Source organism: Lycorma delicatula, chromosome 6 (genome assembly GCF_047948215.1).
Source record: "Lycorma delicatula isolate Av1 chromosome 6, ASM4794821v1, whole genome shotgun sequence".
NCBI lineage: Eukaryota > Metazoa > Arthropoda > Insecta > Hemiptera > Fulgoridae > Lycorma > Lycorma delicatula.
Window position 1 is genome coordinate 104001638 of NC_134460.1, and position 17409 is coordinate 104019046.

The 17409-nt window shown below is 27.9% G+C and overlaps 2 protein-coding genes and 1 pseudogene across 5 annotated transcripts in view; all 3 read left to right on the forward strand.

Moving 5' to 3' along the window:
• The window catches only part of Naa60 (N-alpha-acetyltransferase 60), a 46236-nt gene extending 44450 nt beyond the window's left edge, over positions 1 to 1786 (forward strand). The window contains exon 7 of the mRNA XM_075368265.1: positions 1073 to 1786. The gene's annotated coding sequence lies outside the window, so the exon portion shown is untranslated. The remainder of the gene's footprint in view (positions 1 to 1072) is intronic.
• Positions 1787 to 7093: 5307 nt separating this feature from the next.
• Positions 7094 to 17409, forward strand: part of Daao1 (D-amino acid oxidase 1) — a 37954-nt gene continuing 27638 nt past the window's right edge. Inside the window, exons 1-3 of one of the 4 annotated variants that reach the window (XM_075368270.1) lie at positions 7094 to 7453; positions 9538 to 9823; positions 10532 to 10635. The gene's annotated coding sequence lies outside the window, so the exon portion shown is untranslated. Of the gene's footprint in view, positions 7454 to 9537; positions 9824 to 10531; positions 10636 to 15880; positions 15902 to 17409 lie in introns of those variants that run through there. The other 3 variants (XM_075368272.1, XM_075368268.1, XM_075368271.1) reach the window with 3 other exon arrangements.
• On the forward strand, positions 7448 to 9753 carry LOC142326092 (SRSF protein kinase 3 pseudogene; annotated as a pseudogene).

The window sequence follows — 17409 nt, forward strand, 5'->3', positions numbered from 1 at the left end:
TGTTGTTATGGGAGTGCTATGTGCTTCACCTGACATGTTTCAGACTATTGAACCATCATGAACAAAATAGTCATAAGCTCCCTTGTAAAAATAAATAATCTTGTGTGGTTTTAATATGGACTTGTTTGAATAAAACCAAGTTTTCAAAAGATTTGTGTTCAATAGCTAATATTGTAATTTACTTATTTTGGTTCTTAGATTTATATATTGTTGTGGTTCTGCTGTATAATATATATGACAAAGTTTTTAATATGAAAAGTTATATAAATTATTTTTTTATTTCATTTAAGTACTAATTAAATTATTAAATAGTTATGTAATTTAATTAAAATTTGCATTTGTAATAAAAATTATGAAATTCACTTTCTCATGTATAAATAAAAACTTACTGTGGTGGTAATATAAATTAAATTATGCAGTTTAATTAAAGTAAAATGTTAATGTATAATGTGCTGCTGCTGGCCCATCCAGGAAAATTTGAGTCCATCTCTCTTTTTAAAAACTGTTTTTTATGTGGTACAAAAAAACATAAATTAAATGATGTAATGTTAAATTTTTCTTTGAGTTATTTTAAAAGATATTCGAGAAAATAATCTCCAAATATCTAATACAGATTTGTTATTTCAGGGCCAAAGACTGTTTTAGCATTCCTTGTCTTAAGTAACCTATCTGTGGTTGAATCCCTGGATTGCTGCATCAGGATGTATTATTAATTATAATACCAGAATGGTGGCTGGGAGATCATTTTGAGGAGCTGTTAGCATAAAGTTATAACTGGGTCTCAAACTGTCTTTTTATACAAACGTTAGCTTTAATCTTCTCCGCCATTTTCTCTTAAATGCATTTTTTTTAAATTTGAAAAAATTGTTTAACACAGCTCTTAATTCAACTTCATGAAAAATCTCTTTATGACAAATTGAATTACTTTTACTTACAAGTTGTCCACCATGTTTATTATTTCAGATACGAATTTGATGATAAACTATTTGTCTTTTTATTAGTTTTAAATATTGCTATTTTTTATTTAATTTTATTGTATTTAATGATTAAAAAGTTTTTTTTTTTTTTACAGACAATAAAATTAACCCAAAGAATTTACTGACACATACTACATTATTTAGCTACATATGTAGCAAATAATATTTATGTCTTATGTACACACACATAAGACATAAATAATTTGGAATTGCATAAACGTGGAACAGACTAACTTACTTATTTTTTGTTTTTTAAATTTCATTCATGATATTTTAATTTGATATTTTTTTTTATTTTTATATTTTGTAGTATTTAATTTTTTTTGTTGATAAGCATTATTTATATAACAATTGAATAATTTAGATTTCTTATTTTGTTAAAATAAAATTTTGTGATATTTTATAAAATTATATTTTGCACTCATAATTTAAGTCTATATTGTTTTAGATATTTCATACTTATAATCTATTAGATTTACTAAAAAAAAAAAAAAATCTGTATTAATTTTTCTTTCTTCAGTTCAGTAAATTTTATTTACTTATTTAAAAATTACTATTAAAAAATTTGTATATAAGTGCCAATGCTAATCGGTTATTTATTTCTGTATAAAAAAAAAAAATATATATATATATATATTTATATTAATTTGTATACATTTATACTAGTTAATAGCTTTTGGAGAGTTAATAAGTTTTTATATTTTTTGAAATGTGTATTTATTATTCACAGATGATTATACACAATTTTATCAGATGTACTTAGATTTATAGTATAATAAAGGTGCAAATAAATATTAATTATATTTAACAAATAATCTCAGATTTATTAATATTTTCAATGCATAACAACTATCAAAGTACAATCTAATTAAAATAATAGTAAATCTCATGGAAAACATCAATGTCATTCTTTCCTTACAGTTACAATAACTTCCAATAGGAGTTATAGTTGAATACATAGGCTTGTACACTAGGCAATCAGCTCAGTGAACAAATTGATGGTAACTATTAAACTCAAAGGTTAACATGAGTGTATGTGCACATGGACAAGGCAACCAACAAATTTCCAAAAAGATAACATGAACGACATACAGATGGACCATTTAGATTAAAAATAAGATGGTCTTTAAAATTAGGTGATCTTGGTGGTCAGAAATGTAGATTCTACAACCATTTCTCAGGAAAATGATTTAATTGGTGGAAACTGCACAAGAGAAGTGGGGAGATGTACCATTGTTCTGGAAGTGTAATGCTAGAGGAACATCTTCAAGCAGCTGCTGTAATTAATTCTTCTTGAAGAAAGTGCATGTAGACGACCATCAGCAGTGTGTGGCCAAGTAATAGGAATGGGCTGATTGTGAAGAAGCAAGCACCAAACATTGACATTAATTCGGTGTTGAAAGTTGCCTTCCACTTTTTCATAAGGATTTATTTCTGCTCATTGTATTTGACTACACATCCCAAGTGACATTTGCCTCGTCTCTTAACAAAACATACTTGTAGAGTTGTCAATTTGTATTTAGCAGTTATGGAATTCCAAGCGAAGTGATATTGGGTGTAGATGTTAAACTGGCTGTTGATGACAAGGATAAAACTTGTTTTGTTTAAATGTCCTGCAAACAATCGAATGCAAAACACAGTTGAATGCTTAGAAAGACGTCATGACTGTGCTGAACTGCATCAATAATAATTTCATCAATAACAGCGTCGTGTTGGACAGATCGTTTGTAGCTGATACGAATACTAGATAGTGAACATGTTTCCTGAAGATTGTGAAATGTTGCACTACTTGTTTTAGGATTTGGAAAACGTATTTCATATTCTACTGCAGTAGCATTACCATTACATAAACCCGATACCATATTAGCATATTCCTCTGTGGTAAATAAGTACGGTATTACTTCAATGGCAAACCGATCACATTCAAACTAAAATTCACAGGAAACCTTTACTAACAACAGCACAGTTCACAGTATCCGATATACTTTATTATTTTAACTATTTTATTCGATTTTTCAGATCAAACATGAGAAATCACTAATTCTATCCCTTAATTAACATCATAAAAATTTCAGTATGGCTTTATTTCAGCTGAAATCTGAGCAAAATATTTCACTAGCTGTAACTCGCAAACGAAGCATTTTAGGACATATGATTTTATGATTTTTTTCCATTATTTTCATGAGTAGAATATGAAAGTCCCAGAAGAACTTTGTGATACACCAGGCATAATTTTCTTAACATACACAATTCACAACCATAATTTATCTATATTCACCCTTCTCTCCCAGACTACTTTCAATGTACAATTCCTCCTGCAAATGGATGCCATGCATTAAAAAAGAAAATTTTCACACCTTGCTTTGATTCTGCAAATATCAAGTTTCATTACAAGAACTTGTATTTTCTCAAAAGATGATGATGATTATTTGCTATTTTTTCCTTTTTTATTATAGTTTTTAATTTACAGCAAAGCAGAATTGAAATACAAAAAAAGAACTAAAATCGAGTCAAAATCTGACCTTTTCTCTACACATCAGTCAAAGACACAGAAATAGTTGGCCATCATTTAAAACTTAATTTTGTCAAAGACTTAAATATTCCAAAACAGAAATTTTTATAGCTGAATGAATGCCTAACTACATTAATAAATTTAACTCCATAAATGAGTTATTATCAAGAACAACTTTTTTTTGCCATATATGCTGAATATATTATGATTCTGCTGCTAATATTAAAAAGAATGTAGATTTTAGTAATGAATTATCAAAAATAATACAAACAATATTTCCATCTCTCATTTTAAGATCTTTAAGGATGTAGTTTTAGCACAAGGAAAAGTACCCAAGAGAAATTGCCAGTTGACATTAGCTGCTAATTTCCTGCAGTCATTTTAATGACATTATAAGACTGATAAAAATTTTTATTAATATACGATTGATCCTGTTTCTGCAGGTTAATATCATGTGTCACATACAAATTAACTTGGAAAACAGTTTTTGAATGTTTAGATGTTACAACATTTTTTAATGTTTTAAATTATTGTTACTAACAGTTGTAATTTCAAGAAATAAAAGTGGTTAATGTAGAACTTATATAATTGATCCTCAAGATGAGCTATTAACACTGATGATAATAATTTTAAATTATATTGGTTAAATTTATTTAATCAGTCTACATATTTGTTCAGAGTTTTTATATCATACCTTTAGCATATTAATATTTGTAGTGACATATTGAGTGTGGAATACTGCAGACCAACAACATTTGCATCCTTTTTCCTAGAAGAAACTTAACTACTCAGAATTCTTAACACTGCAGAAATCAAGTTTTTATAACAACTAATATTATATCAAAAAATGTTTATAGCTATTTGCTACTTAAGTAATTAGTTTTCTTATAGTTTTTAATTCATAGCAAAGCAAACCAAAGTAACTAATAGAAACTTGTTTGTCAATGAACTACTAAAGATTTTTTTTAAAAATTGAAAGCATAATTTTATGAATCAAAAACCAAAATAAAATTTGATATTTCTTCTACATTACAGTCACAGCACACTTTATTTTGAGGTAAAAGTTATAAAAATTATGTGATTTAATGGTATTTGTTCATTTTGAATGAACTATGGAAAATTTGTTATTAATAGTTTTTGTTTGTATATATCTCGCATCTCTGAGGTATATTTAAAACAAAGTACATAGTGGGAAAGTAAAGGGAACATCACAAATTTAATTGCTTTAGATAAGAAAATATTTGGATGTGTAACTATTGTTAAGATAAAATTAATTAAAAGGAAATAAATTATTGAGCAAGTAAGTTTTTTAAGTTTAACAAAAGGGGCCCTTTTATAAATAAAATTTTTGAGCAATAAAAAGATTTCAACTGCCAAAGAAAACTACTACTAACTCTAAAAACAAATTTCACCAAAAGGTATTGGTAGCTTCCCACTAATCCTTTAAGCGTTAACATCCTAGTCTTTAATGAAACACCCTATTTTTTTTTTTTTATACTCCAACAATTGTAACTGTCTAAACTTTGACATTAAAAAAATTACTTTAAAATATGTGTTGTAAAAGAATATTAAACTTTTCAGAGAAAAAATAAACATCTCAATATCCTTTAAAATATTGGGTCACTGTTTGCAGCTGAGAGGAGTGATAACTAAAGAAATAACAAGAAATTCAGGTATAACCTATAGTAGGTGTGAAGTCAATAATTTCTGTATGGTCATGAGGTGTACAAATTACCAGTAACATAGACAATTAGGGATTGAAAGAGTTACATGCTTTTTCTGTTATTTTTGAGGTTGCATTTGCATTCGAAAACTGACAGAAATTGCTTAAGTAAACTTTATATTAACCAGATTAGTATATGTAAACCCACCGGGTTGGTCTAGTGGTTAACGCGTCTTCCCAAATCAGCTGATTTGGAAGTCGAGAGTTACAGCGTTAAAGTCCTAGTAAAGCCAGATATTTTTACATGGATTTGAATACTAGATCGTGGATACCGGTGTTCTTTGGTGGTTGGGTTTCAATTAACCACACATCTCAGGTACGGTCGAACTGAGAATGTACAAGACTACACTTCATTTACACTCATACATATCATCCTCTGAAGAATTATCTAAACGGTAGTTACTGGAGGCTAAACAGGAAAAAGAAAGATTAGTATATGTAATGTAACATAAGGTATAACAATATAATGAAGAGAGATAAGTAACTTCTAGCTGAAAGATTACAGTAGAATGGACAAAATGTAAGGGAGAAAGGAAAGTAAGGGGACATTACAGAATCAACATTTTTAAAACATGCAAAGTAGCATTGACTAAAAATATGAAATGAGGTAAAAATATTAAATAATATACAGATGTTTATTTGAAAAGTTAATACATCAGTGGATCTGCAAAGTAACATTACATAATACCAGAAGACCTTTGACATCTCAGTTATGAAAACAGAAATATATTATATATGTAACAAAGATTTTAATAATGAAAAGCAAATAAAGGCCAATAAAAAATTTTAATTGAAATAAAATATTGTGAATTTGTACTTTGTGTTTAGTTAAAATAGTGGACATTTCATTTATAGCATTTATAAAATAGTATAAAAAAAACTAAATATCATGAACTTTGATAGATATTCATATTTATTATTTTGGTAACCAATAATCATATTGGTCATGAATATGATTATTATTCATATTAATAAAGCTATGATTAAACATATTCATAGATAGGTTTTTTAGATAAACCTATTTTCCCCACCATACAGTCAGTAATGTAAGCTCATTTTATTTTTTATACAGTTTACTATTAATCTGTAGAATAATCATAAATTTTTGCACAGTTGTGTTAATCCATATGTAATGGCATTTTAATTGTTAAAATGTGGAATTACCACTATACACATTTTAAATGTAGTTTCAATTACTATTATTCTTCCATTCCAAATATAGTCATTTAAAATTTGTAGTTCTATGTTGAATGTATTATATACAGTATTTATTAATATTTCTAATTCGGTTAGTGTTTACAAAATCAAGCTGTTTCTCTAATTTTCTTTTGAATAAAAATAAAATTTTTCCAGTAATCTATGAATGTAATACTTTGCTACTTAAATAATCACTTGTAGTTTTTTTCTTACTTATTCTTTTTTGTTTAATTCAATACTACTAACTAGTACTAATAGTTGCTAGATTAGCACACCATAAATTGTATAAGAGCTGAAAATAAGATGCTTCAATTAATTATATTCACAGTTTGTTGAATGCACTTTCACTCAAGGTTTCTTTGGTAATAAAAAAATAAACAATTGCTTTAGTGAATAACATTTCAATTTTATTATAGAAGTTTAAATATCACTTTTCAATCTACTTTTTATACAAAGAAGACTTATAAAAATAAAAAAAATTGTGATAATGAAAAAATATATATATTTGTTATAAAAATTTATTAAGATGTTTTATTAATTACGTTACGAGATTTTATGAAAAATTAAAGATTAATCAAATAAAAACAATGATTGTTTTCGTCACAACATAATTTCGCGCTCTCTGTTTATAACATGATTACGTTGCCAATTACGATAAGGAAAACTAAAACATAGAAGGTTTGTATAATTATTGTAGTAGCACTGTGACGTATGATGGATAAATCAAGTTAGTTGATGTAGTTTTAAGAGAAATGAGATAAACAATGAAAACTGTGTAAATTTTATCTCCAGAATAATTAATAAAGGTGGACACTTTAGGCTGACTGGTAATACTAACTATGTTAAAATGGCATTATTTAAAAATAAGCGTTGCGTTTCTTGTACTTACATTGTGTAAAAAATTGAAATAAAATGTGCAAGACCTAATGTCGTAAGACAACTATCGTGCTTTAAATTCATTACTAAAAATTACAATCAGCTGGACATATGTTTGTTGTACCAGCAGTCGCCATGCTTAAATGAGGAACCATATTTTGGAAACAGGTTAGATTGAATTTTTGTTTGTTTTGTCTTAATTTTCAATAAGTGGGGATTTATGTTTTAATTGCTATGAATACTCATAAAGATGCAAATCGTAGAGTTCTTGCTATTCAAGCCAAAAAGAAACGTCACAAACCTGGGAAAAGAAAGCCCAAGAATGAAGACACACCTAAAGAAAAATACATGAATACGAACAGTAGAACTGATCCCAGCAACTCGTCTTCAAATGAAACTATCGAGGACGACGAAGAAGAAGCGTTTTCTTCAGAAGAGGAGGAGCAAGAAGACTCAATGGATTATTGTAAGGGTGGATATCATCCCGTCAAAATTGGTGATTTATTTCAAGGAAGATATCACGTTACTAGAAAGTTAGGTTGGGGCCACTTCTCTACTGTCTGGCTGTGTTGGGATTTGGTGGATAAAAGGTTTGTTGCTTTAAAAGTTGTCAAAAGTGCTCCACATTTTACTGAAACAGCATTAGATGAAATAAAGCTTTTAAAAGTAGTTCGTGATAGTGATGTGAATGATAAAAAGAGAGAAAAGGTTGTGCAGTTACTTAACGATTTTAAGATCACCGGTGTAAACGGAACACATGTGTGTATGGTGTTTGAAGTTCTTGGACATAATTTATTAAAACTTATCATTAAAAGTAATTATAGAGGCATTCCACTCAGAAATGTAAAATGTATTATCCGACAAGTTCTGGAAGGATTAGATTATCTTCACACAAAATGTAAAATCATCCACACAGACATAAAACCTGAAAATGTTTTATTGTGTGTAAGTGAAAATTATATTAGAAAATTAGCTTGTGAAGCAACTGAACTGCATTCAATGGGACTTAAATTGCCGACATCTCTTGTAAGTACAGCACCAAAAGAATTTCAAGAACCTGTACCTAACTCAAAGATGTCTAAAAGTAAAAAGAAAAAACTGAAGCGAAAAGCTAAACGACATTCAGAACTCTTAAAAAAACAAATGCAGCAGATTGAAGAGTTAGAAGAACAGAAAAAAACTATTTTGAAAGAGCAGGTTGAAATTAAAGAAATTGAAGAATCTGTAATTGAAGATGATGAAAATACAAACATAGAGATTATTGCTAAAGAACTGAATATTGATGAAAATATTGAATCCACTTACCAGAATGGATGTAAATTTATTGATCCAGCGTTAAATAATCTGAACATGGCTGGTGGTGGAGAAACTGGTGGTATTGAGGAAATGAATATTCAAGATGAAAATTATGTTGATTGTGAAGAAAATGATGAGAATAATTTTGATAACACAGGAGCTGGGGAAGATATCTCATTAAATAATAGACCTCAAACATGTAATGAAGAAGATACACCTCAGTCTTCACCTCAGAATTCAGAAAAAACTTCACAAAATTCTGGATCATATTATGGGTACGATTTAGATCCTTCTCATTGGGTGTGTGATGTTGAAGTAAAAATTGCTGATTTAGGCAATGCTTGTTGGGTAAACAATCATTTTACTGAAGATATTCAAACACGGCAATATCGTTCCCTTGAAGTGCTTATTGGTGCTGGTTATAACACATCAGCTGATATATGGAGTACGGCATGTGTCGCATTTGAGTTAGCTACTGGTGATTATTTATTTGAACCGCATTCTGGTGAAGATTATACTAGGGATGAAGATCAATTAGCCCATATAATAGAGTTGTTAGGTGAAATTCCAAAACGTATAATAAATTCTGGAAAACAATCAAGGCAGTTTTTTAATAGAAAAGGAGAATTACGCCACATTACAGGCCTAAAACCATGGGATCTCTATGATGTGTTGACTGAAAAATATCATTGGGATCCAAAGGAAGCTAGAGAATTTACTTCATTTTTACGTCCTATGTTAGATTTTGATCAAAATCGAAGAGCAACTGCTGCAGAATGTCTTACTCATCCATGGCTTAATTATTAAATTACTTTGTACTTAAAAGTATATTTTAATAAATAAAGGGGCCAGATTCATTTGCTAAATTGTTTGTGCATTTCATGTTTATGTTTCTGACTGTTTTATTTTTCTTTTATTCACATATGTATTTGTTTGTATTTAATTTTTTTTTTAAGTTAATTTATTAAGACGTCAGTGATCTGGAATGTGACTTCATCTTTTATCCTAAATTCAGTGTTTGTTTGGTTGTTAGTTAAAATTATATAATGAACCTGTAGTATTTTTTGATGACACTTTATGCAAGACAATTATAAACATTTGTGTAGCAAGTAATTAATATTTATTGTAAACCGAAGCAATTAAAAAAAAAAAAAAAAAAAAAAAAAAAAAAACTAGTTATAAAACTGTTGTGTGATAATTATATGAGGGAAATACAAGAGGAATTCAGTTTTTTCATAAAAGGTAAGTTTTATAATTTTTTACTTTAACCCTTAAAATATTATGAATTCTGGTCCATCTAAATAAACATAAAAGGAATTAACATGATAGTATTTCTGGAATAACCTGTTTCATAAAGTAAATTCAGATATTTTTATTGAGTTGTGGACAATAACTATGGATAAGCTAGTATTTCAGTAGTATGAATAAACCAATTTCAGGCACTATTTTTCTTTTTAAACATTGTATAAATCAGTGATTCTTATCATTTAGTATGTATTGTGTGAAAATGTATTACACATATTGTCGTGATATGATGATGTTTATTAAGTATAAATCGCCATAAATTGTGACTAATTAGAAAATTATTTAAATAAATAAATCAGTTACTACTTGCATAAATTTATTTATTTTGTAATGATATTATCACACATTGATATTCAATTACTTTTTGTTAACCTTATTATTTTGATTTATTTTCTTTTGAACTTGTGTTATTCAAATTAATATAATTAGATATGAATAAGATACAGTAGCAACTACTGAGGAGTCAGCATGTTTGCTCATATTTGCTCATACACACCTTTCTTCTTTTTAATAAGGAAGAAGCAAGAAACTAAAGTCTAGAATTTAACCTTAATCTTCACAAATTTTGAAATTATGGCTAAAAGTGTTAGAGCAAATTCATGCGCATTTTTTTTGTAAAATTTGTTACTTATTTTTTTATTTCAGTGTTTAGCAAAATTTATAAATCCAACAATCATGATACAGAGGAATTAAATTAAACTTTGTGATTTGAAGGAGTATTCAAAATTGCAGTATTTATTTCAATTTGTGTAAGTTTGTGTTACTATTTCAAACTTAAAAGATTAATGACTAGCCTGTTATTAAATTGCATGTAATAATGATAACTGAAAGATTAATACTTTTTTCTTCAATTAGAAAACCGAAAAAAAGTTTTCATATAAGTACAGGAGAATCCTAAAAGCTTCATTGCACTTAATGAAGCTTAATGAAGTTTAGAGATAATGAGGGGAAAATGATTGATGAGAAACATTTGCCCAGACATGTTTACACAAGATCCATGATTGAAGTTGTAGTGAAACTGAAAACTTTTACTGTACAATAAATGCCTAATACCAATAAAAACCATACCATTTTATCTGTTGATAGTACAGCCTTTGTGTTTTTTCTTTTTTTTAGTATAAATATAAAGATTCAAAATTTGATTATTTGATGAGTCTGTTAATTTACTGCGAACTACTGCTGAAATTTAAAATGAGTGTTTTATATTTTCCAAATAAGAAATGTATTTCATTAATTTATTAAATGGGAAGACTTAGATACTCGTCGAGGGGATTTATTAGAGTGTAAAAACTAACCCACTCTGTTGTATCACCAGCTTGTAGTTCTTGTCATCTTGTGTAGCTTTATTGAATTGGAGCTTTTGGCAGCTGCATTCCTTGTTTATGAGTTGCTGCTGCTTGTTATATCTTAATAGTGTCAAAATATAATTTGTGCCATACTAATTAAGACTGGACATTCAAAGAGTTAACCATTTAGATTCTGTGATAATATACACAATTATGACATGTTTAATAATCACTTGCCCCCATTGACAAAGCAGTATGAATGCATTTAAAACGGCTACCTTTATTTGAGTAGCAATTATTATTAACAGCCAAAACATTTTCTTGCAGATCAGTTATGTGGTTGGGAATCTTATTCTGTTGATTATTTTTTCAATTGCTGGATGTGTCCTTAAGCTGGTCATTTTTTAATCAAAAAACAAAAGTAGTGCATTGTCTTAGATGGGTAATATATATTTTTCTCAGTTTTGGATTATATTCAACAGATAACTGTGTATGTTTGCTTGGGCTGTAATTACATTTATAATTTTGTGTAGAAAATAAATATATCCATGTTTTTATAAAAATACATGTCATTTATCAAGTTCTTAATGTAGTTACTAAATGTCAGCTGAACCTAAATGCAATTTTAGATACATGACTTTAATGTCATTTTAAACTGTTTTTCCTCTTTACTTGCATCCTGATTATTCTTTAACATCTGGATGGTCGAATCTGTGCAATTCTCAGTACAACCCTGCTACTTAGTTAAAAGGCATGAAATTCTAATGATGAAAACAAAGACCAATAAACTTGTAGTTGTAGAGCACCAAAAGTAAGTAAAGTAAATTAAATTAAACTAAATTGTTTAATTCTACATACAAATTTATACAGTTAAATTGTATTTAGTGTATTGCCAGAGTGTATTGCTTATTTCAGATAAACTAGAATCTAATTGTTAAGATTTAATAAATGGAGTTTACTGAATTATAGAACTTTTTTTATACAATGTGATGGGCTGAGCCATATTAGAGTTAGCAGTCAATCCTTTTCAGTCTTAAGATAAACACTACCACTAGAGTTGAATTTCAATATTCAAAATTCAGTGGAAAAATAGATATTCAACCCAGTTAAAGTAACGATGGTTTAAACTGTATTTGCAACAGTGCATGTTATTTAAAATGTTGAATCTGTAGTACCATTTGGATCACGTGTAATAACATCTAATTAATAATGATGTTCATTCATCTATTGATGGGTTTTTAATTATATTTCTTTAGTTCATGTTTCATTGGTTTAGTGGCATAAGTAGCATGTTAAAAATTGTATTTTGGTGATTGTTTTAACAATTTAGGAGAATTGTTGTAGGATGACTGTGTTTTCTTGTTTATAATTTAGGTTATATTATAAAATTATTGATAACATATCGTGTATATTAAGACAGCAAAGTAAAAGCTCTATGTTTTAAATTGACTTTTATACATTGCGCGTTGGTGTAAATGAGCAAATTAGTATCAGCATGAACTAAATATTAACCAATTTGGATTCGGATTAATTTCATTGCATTGTTAATTATACCAAGCGTCCATTCTAACAAATGGAAATTCTCTTGATTTTGCTATCATAACTTTTAACTTTTAAAATTTTATCAGGTTCTAGTTGTTAATTGACCTTACTAGGGTTGTCTGGAAAGTTCTTTGTCTAACAGAGAGATGGCACAAGTATAACCAAATAACTAGCATTTGTCAGGTATGATCCTTTAGATGATGCTGCAAAGTTTCAGACAAATATGTTTAATTGTTTGATTGTGGTGATTGAGTAAAGCAAACAAGGGATTTTGAAGTTAATCTGGAAAATAGATAATTCTGAAGTTTGAGCTGTTCGAGAGATATACAAAAAGGATTAGATTCCACTTTTAAATGATTCTTCCCTTTTGTTTTCAACAGTAAAAAATTAGGCTGCTGAATTTAAACATGTACATCCTCGGGACACCAAAAAACTGCTATGACTGATGAAATCGTAAAAAGTTTTCCATAATTCTGTAATAAAAGATTACATAATGTTTTTTGTATGAAAATGGCTTTTGCTTGATGGCTACTATGTTTGATAATACCGACCAAAATTGCATTTGAACATGATTCTTAAGCATTTTATAACAGTAGAAGAAATATGCATTCACCATTGCTCATCTGAGACTAAACAGTTAGCCAAACAGCAGATGAAAGTGCGCCAAAGAAAGCTAAAACGGTTTCATCGCAGGAAAAGTTGGAATTCTTGGGGTATAAGGCTTATAGACCCCAAAGGAAGGTTTGACATCCTCTTGTAGAATCAATTTTTTTATGATGTGCTCTAAGAGATTGCAGTCCAGCAAAGAATATCAGTGAAACAGGGAAAAAATTTACATCCTCTTAATCCAGGAATTAAAAAAAAAAATTCTTAGGAAGTTTCATTTCCTCTCATTAAAAGTTTTTTAAGAAGTTGCTTTCTCAGGGTATAAACCTTGCATGTAGTTCTGCTGTGTGATATTTGCTGAAGAGATATAACTTGAGTTCATTTTTAGATTTGCTTAGATTTTAGATTGTTTTCCTTATTTTACTTCAACCACTGCAGCTTATGCCAAATTACTGCTAGCAGTGGTACCTTGATTTTTTTCTTTTATGGTGTTAGATGAGTATCTGAAAAATGAAATTATGGGATTAATAGTATTCAAAAAGTGAGGACATAAATATTTAATTTGTATGCTGAACTTTAGTTGAGTTATGTGTATACAATATCAGTAATCTTTTAATAAGCCGAAACAATCTACATATACAGAATCATTATGCTGAACGACAGCTAAAATGAATCCTTTTTATTTTTATTTATATGCCATTAGTTAGTATTTATTTTAAACAGGATAATAGTTCAAGATCACTTGCAAATTCTAATTTAAGTGTTTACGATATTAACTTTAACTGATGTCTTTTAAGACTTAAACACCATCAATTCAAGTTATCAAAATGTTGGTCTATGAAGCTAGAAATGTATTAGAAGCTTATAGATGTTTGTGACCCTTGTTTCTTCAGTTAGAATCATTAGATTCTGTTAAATAGTTATTATATACTTGTTCCTTTTAAAAGTAATATCCAAGCATTTTTTCTTCTTTTATACTGATTACCATTAACCTATCTGTTTATACAATTAAAAGTACTGGTCATTTTATTGAAAGTAGTTGCAACAGTCAAATTTAACAAAAACTTCTAAAATCATTGTTGGTTGTAACTAGCAGAGATAGTTGTTGAAAAATTGCAAAGATAACTATTACATAGACATGGTTTTTATTTAGTGTTTTTAATCTAAATAAATAGTATATTTATAAGTTTTTTTAAACCAATGCCACTTAATCTAATTAAATAATTTAATAATAATTTAATTTTTGTCTTGTTTGTCTTGATGTTTAGTGTAATATTATATTTATCGATTGATCCTTAAGTGTATTTTATATTATACTTTTAGTATTGTGATATTTATCCTGCCAATATAAATCTGGTCTCATGTTTGGTGAGTACACTCAAGAAATAAAGAAGTATTAAGTAGACTTTATTGCAATAAAGACTACTTAAATTTGTCTGAGTACAGACATAAGAGTTACAATATATCTAGAACCAAAAATTGGGTACCAGAAAATAAAGTAGATGATAAGAAAGGATGATCTATCCTCAAAGCAACTCTTTGTACTTACTTTGTATAAAATAAGTACCTCCACTTAGAGGGAAGCTCAAGGTCTCCTCTGAAAGCCTCTGTGGCTGTGCTGGGTGAATCTATTCATCCAAAAGATCCTTCAAATTGACAAAGGTTTTTTTACCAAGATATAAACCATATATCTTGTTTTAAGCCTTATATAATTTTTTGTAATTGTGTGTAAGCCTTATGTAATTTCTCCTGCTTTTATTTTCAGAAAATTTCCATTGAAAAAATAAGTTTTCTTATTTGTTCTATTTCAAATCTCATAATTTGATGTTTACTGCAATTCATATAGCCAATTACTTGCCTTACTTTAATAGGACTATTTCTCCATTTGAGATACAATCCAATTTTCTACACAAAACCTCTTGCCATTAATCTGGTTTTATAACAACCATCTTCTCAACATTTATTGCTTTTATTTTTTACACCTCCACTTCTTAATTGCTTATCTTAACCTTGCTCCATATATTACTATTATTTCATTGTTATTTTTTCATTACATTTATTTTAAATGATTTTTTTTTACTTCCTAAGTAGCTTTTAGTTTTGTCTTCCATTACAAGTTGCAGCTTACTCATCATAGTTAACACATAAGCATTACATCTGTTAATTTTTTTTTGTGCCACGTGTGAAACATAATTTTTTATTCATATCTTGTATATTTTCATTATCAATATTTTTGACTAATTAAAATTAGTAATCTATGAAGTACCTAAAACATTTTATTAGTACTCAGACTTGTTAAGGATATTAATATTGTCTAGATGTGTATATTATTAATCTAGTGTTTGTAATGATATAATAAATATAAAGAAATAAACAAAAAAGCTTAACACTGAAGATAATCACATTAAATAAACGTGACATTATCACTAGTATCAATTAAGTACAGCTAAAAAATTAAAAAATACAATCAACAGTTATCAAGAATTTTCATAGTTATTATATTTTGGAAATTTATGAGATTATTTTCAGATTTGAAGGGGACTTTCAGAACCGATTTGAGAGGATCCAGGATTTACTTGCGGTTGGTTTGCACTAATTTTATGAACTTCTTAAAGAGAAGTGTGGATTAGTCTGTTCTGATTTGTTGAGCAAATATTATGAAAATATTTGAAATATTTTTCATATGTAATTTAAATCTTTTTTTAAAAATAAAAATAGAAAATCAAAATTCAATTTTGATTTTCTGAAACCAATGCCAAATTAAGGAGTAGTATATTGTAATTTTAAATTTGAGGCTTACTTCTAAAACTCTTTAAAAATCTTCGATTTTTTTGAGCATTTTTTATTTTTAAATTTTACTTTACATTTTGTTAAAAAGTCTGATTAAAACACAATATGGGTCTTAAAAAAAATAGCACTATGTAAAAAAAAAAAACTTAAAAAGAAATGTAAAAGCAAGAAACATTTTGTTAAAAATAAGAAAATAAGATCTTAAAAAATAACAGTATTTTTTTGCTAAGTATAAGGAAGCAAGGCTCTGAAATTACTGAATGTCTGTTTTTCTCCCCTAAGGACCTAATATTTTAGTTGGTCTCATGAAAAACACTTTTAATATTAATATGGAATCAGATTATTTATAATTACACTATGTATGGGTTGCTATTTTTAGTCAAATACCAACTTATAATGACAAGAAAGCTTGAATTACTTCCAGAGCATTTGTGTCTGTGATATTAGAAATCTTCCACTGTAATAATCTGGAGAAATTTACAAAAGAACCGTTAAAGGAAGATGAAATAAAAGAATCATACCTTTAATGAAGATTAACCCTTTGATCTCTTTGATGAAGATAAACTATAAAGCAAAAGCAAGTTTGAATTAAGAATGTTTGTTGTGTGATATAGGTTAGCATACAAATATGAAAGGAATATTTCATCTTCAAGAAAGGATATTTATTGTTTAAAACTTAACATTTTACATTTACTTCTTGAGAGAGCACCCTTTCTCTGTTTGTTCTAGTAGTTTGTAAAATTCTAATCAGTTTATTTATATTATTGGTGTTGTAGGAAGTGGTTTTACCAATCGTATGTTAAATTAGCTTTCAGCATACCAGTTTAAAACTACTACACCTAATCTGTTGCTAATTCAGGTGTTAATTGATTAAGAGATTATCAAGATATTCATTGGGTAAATTACATATATTGTCTGTTGAACTGTTATATGAATTTCGCTTTCAGCTCTGTCCATTGTCAGTTTTTATGATCGGCCTAAATAGCATTGTACAGGCAGATTAATAATTTTGTCAATATTAGTCTCCAATTCTATCCTCATTTATGATGTTATATTAGTGCACAAAAGAAGCCTTTTTAATTTCGTGTAGGCAAAATGTAAAAAAATGAAATTATCTTTTGACTTAGTTTGTAATTAATTAAAAAACAGTACTGTGTACTCAATTTTATTTTATTTGCTTAAAATTCTTCTATAATTATTTTAATAATTTGTTTATTACTTGTTTATTTTGAAGTATATTAATCCATGAGGTAATAAAATGATATACGTATGTATTAGTAATATTGTCATATTGTTTAT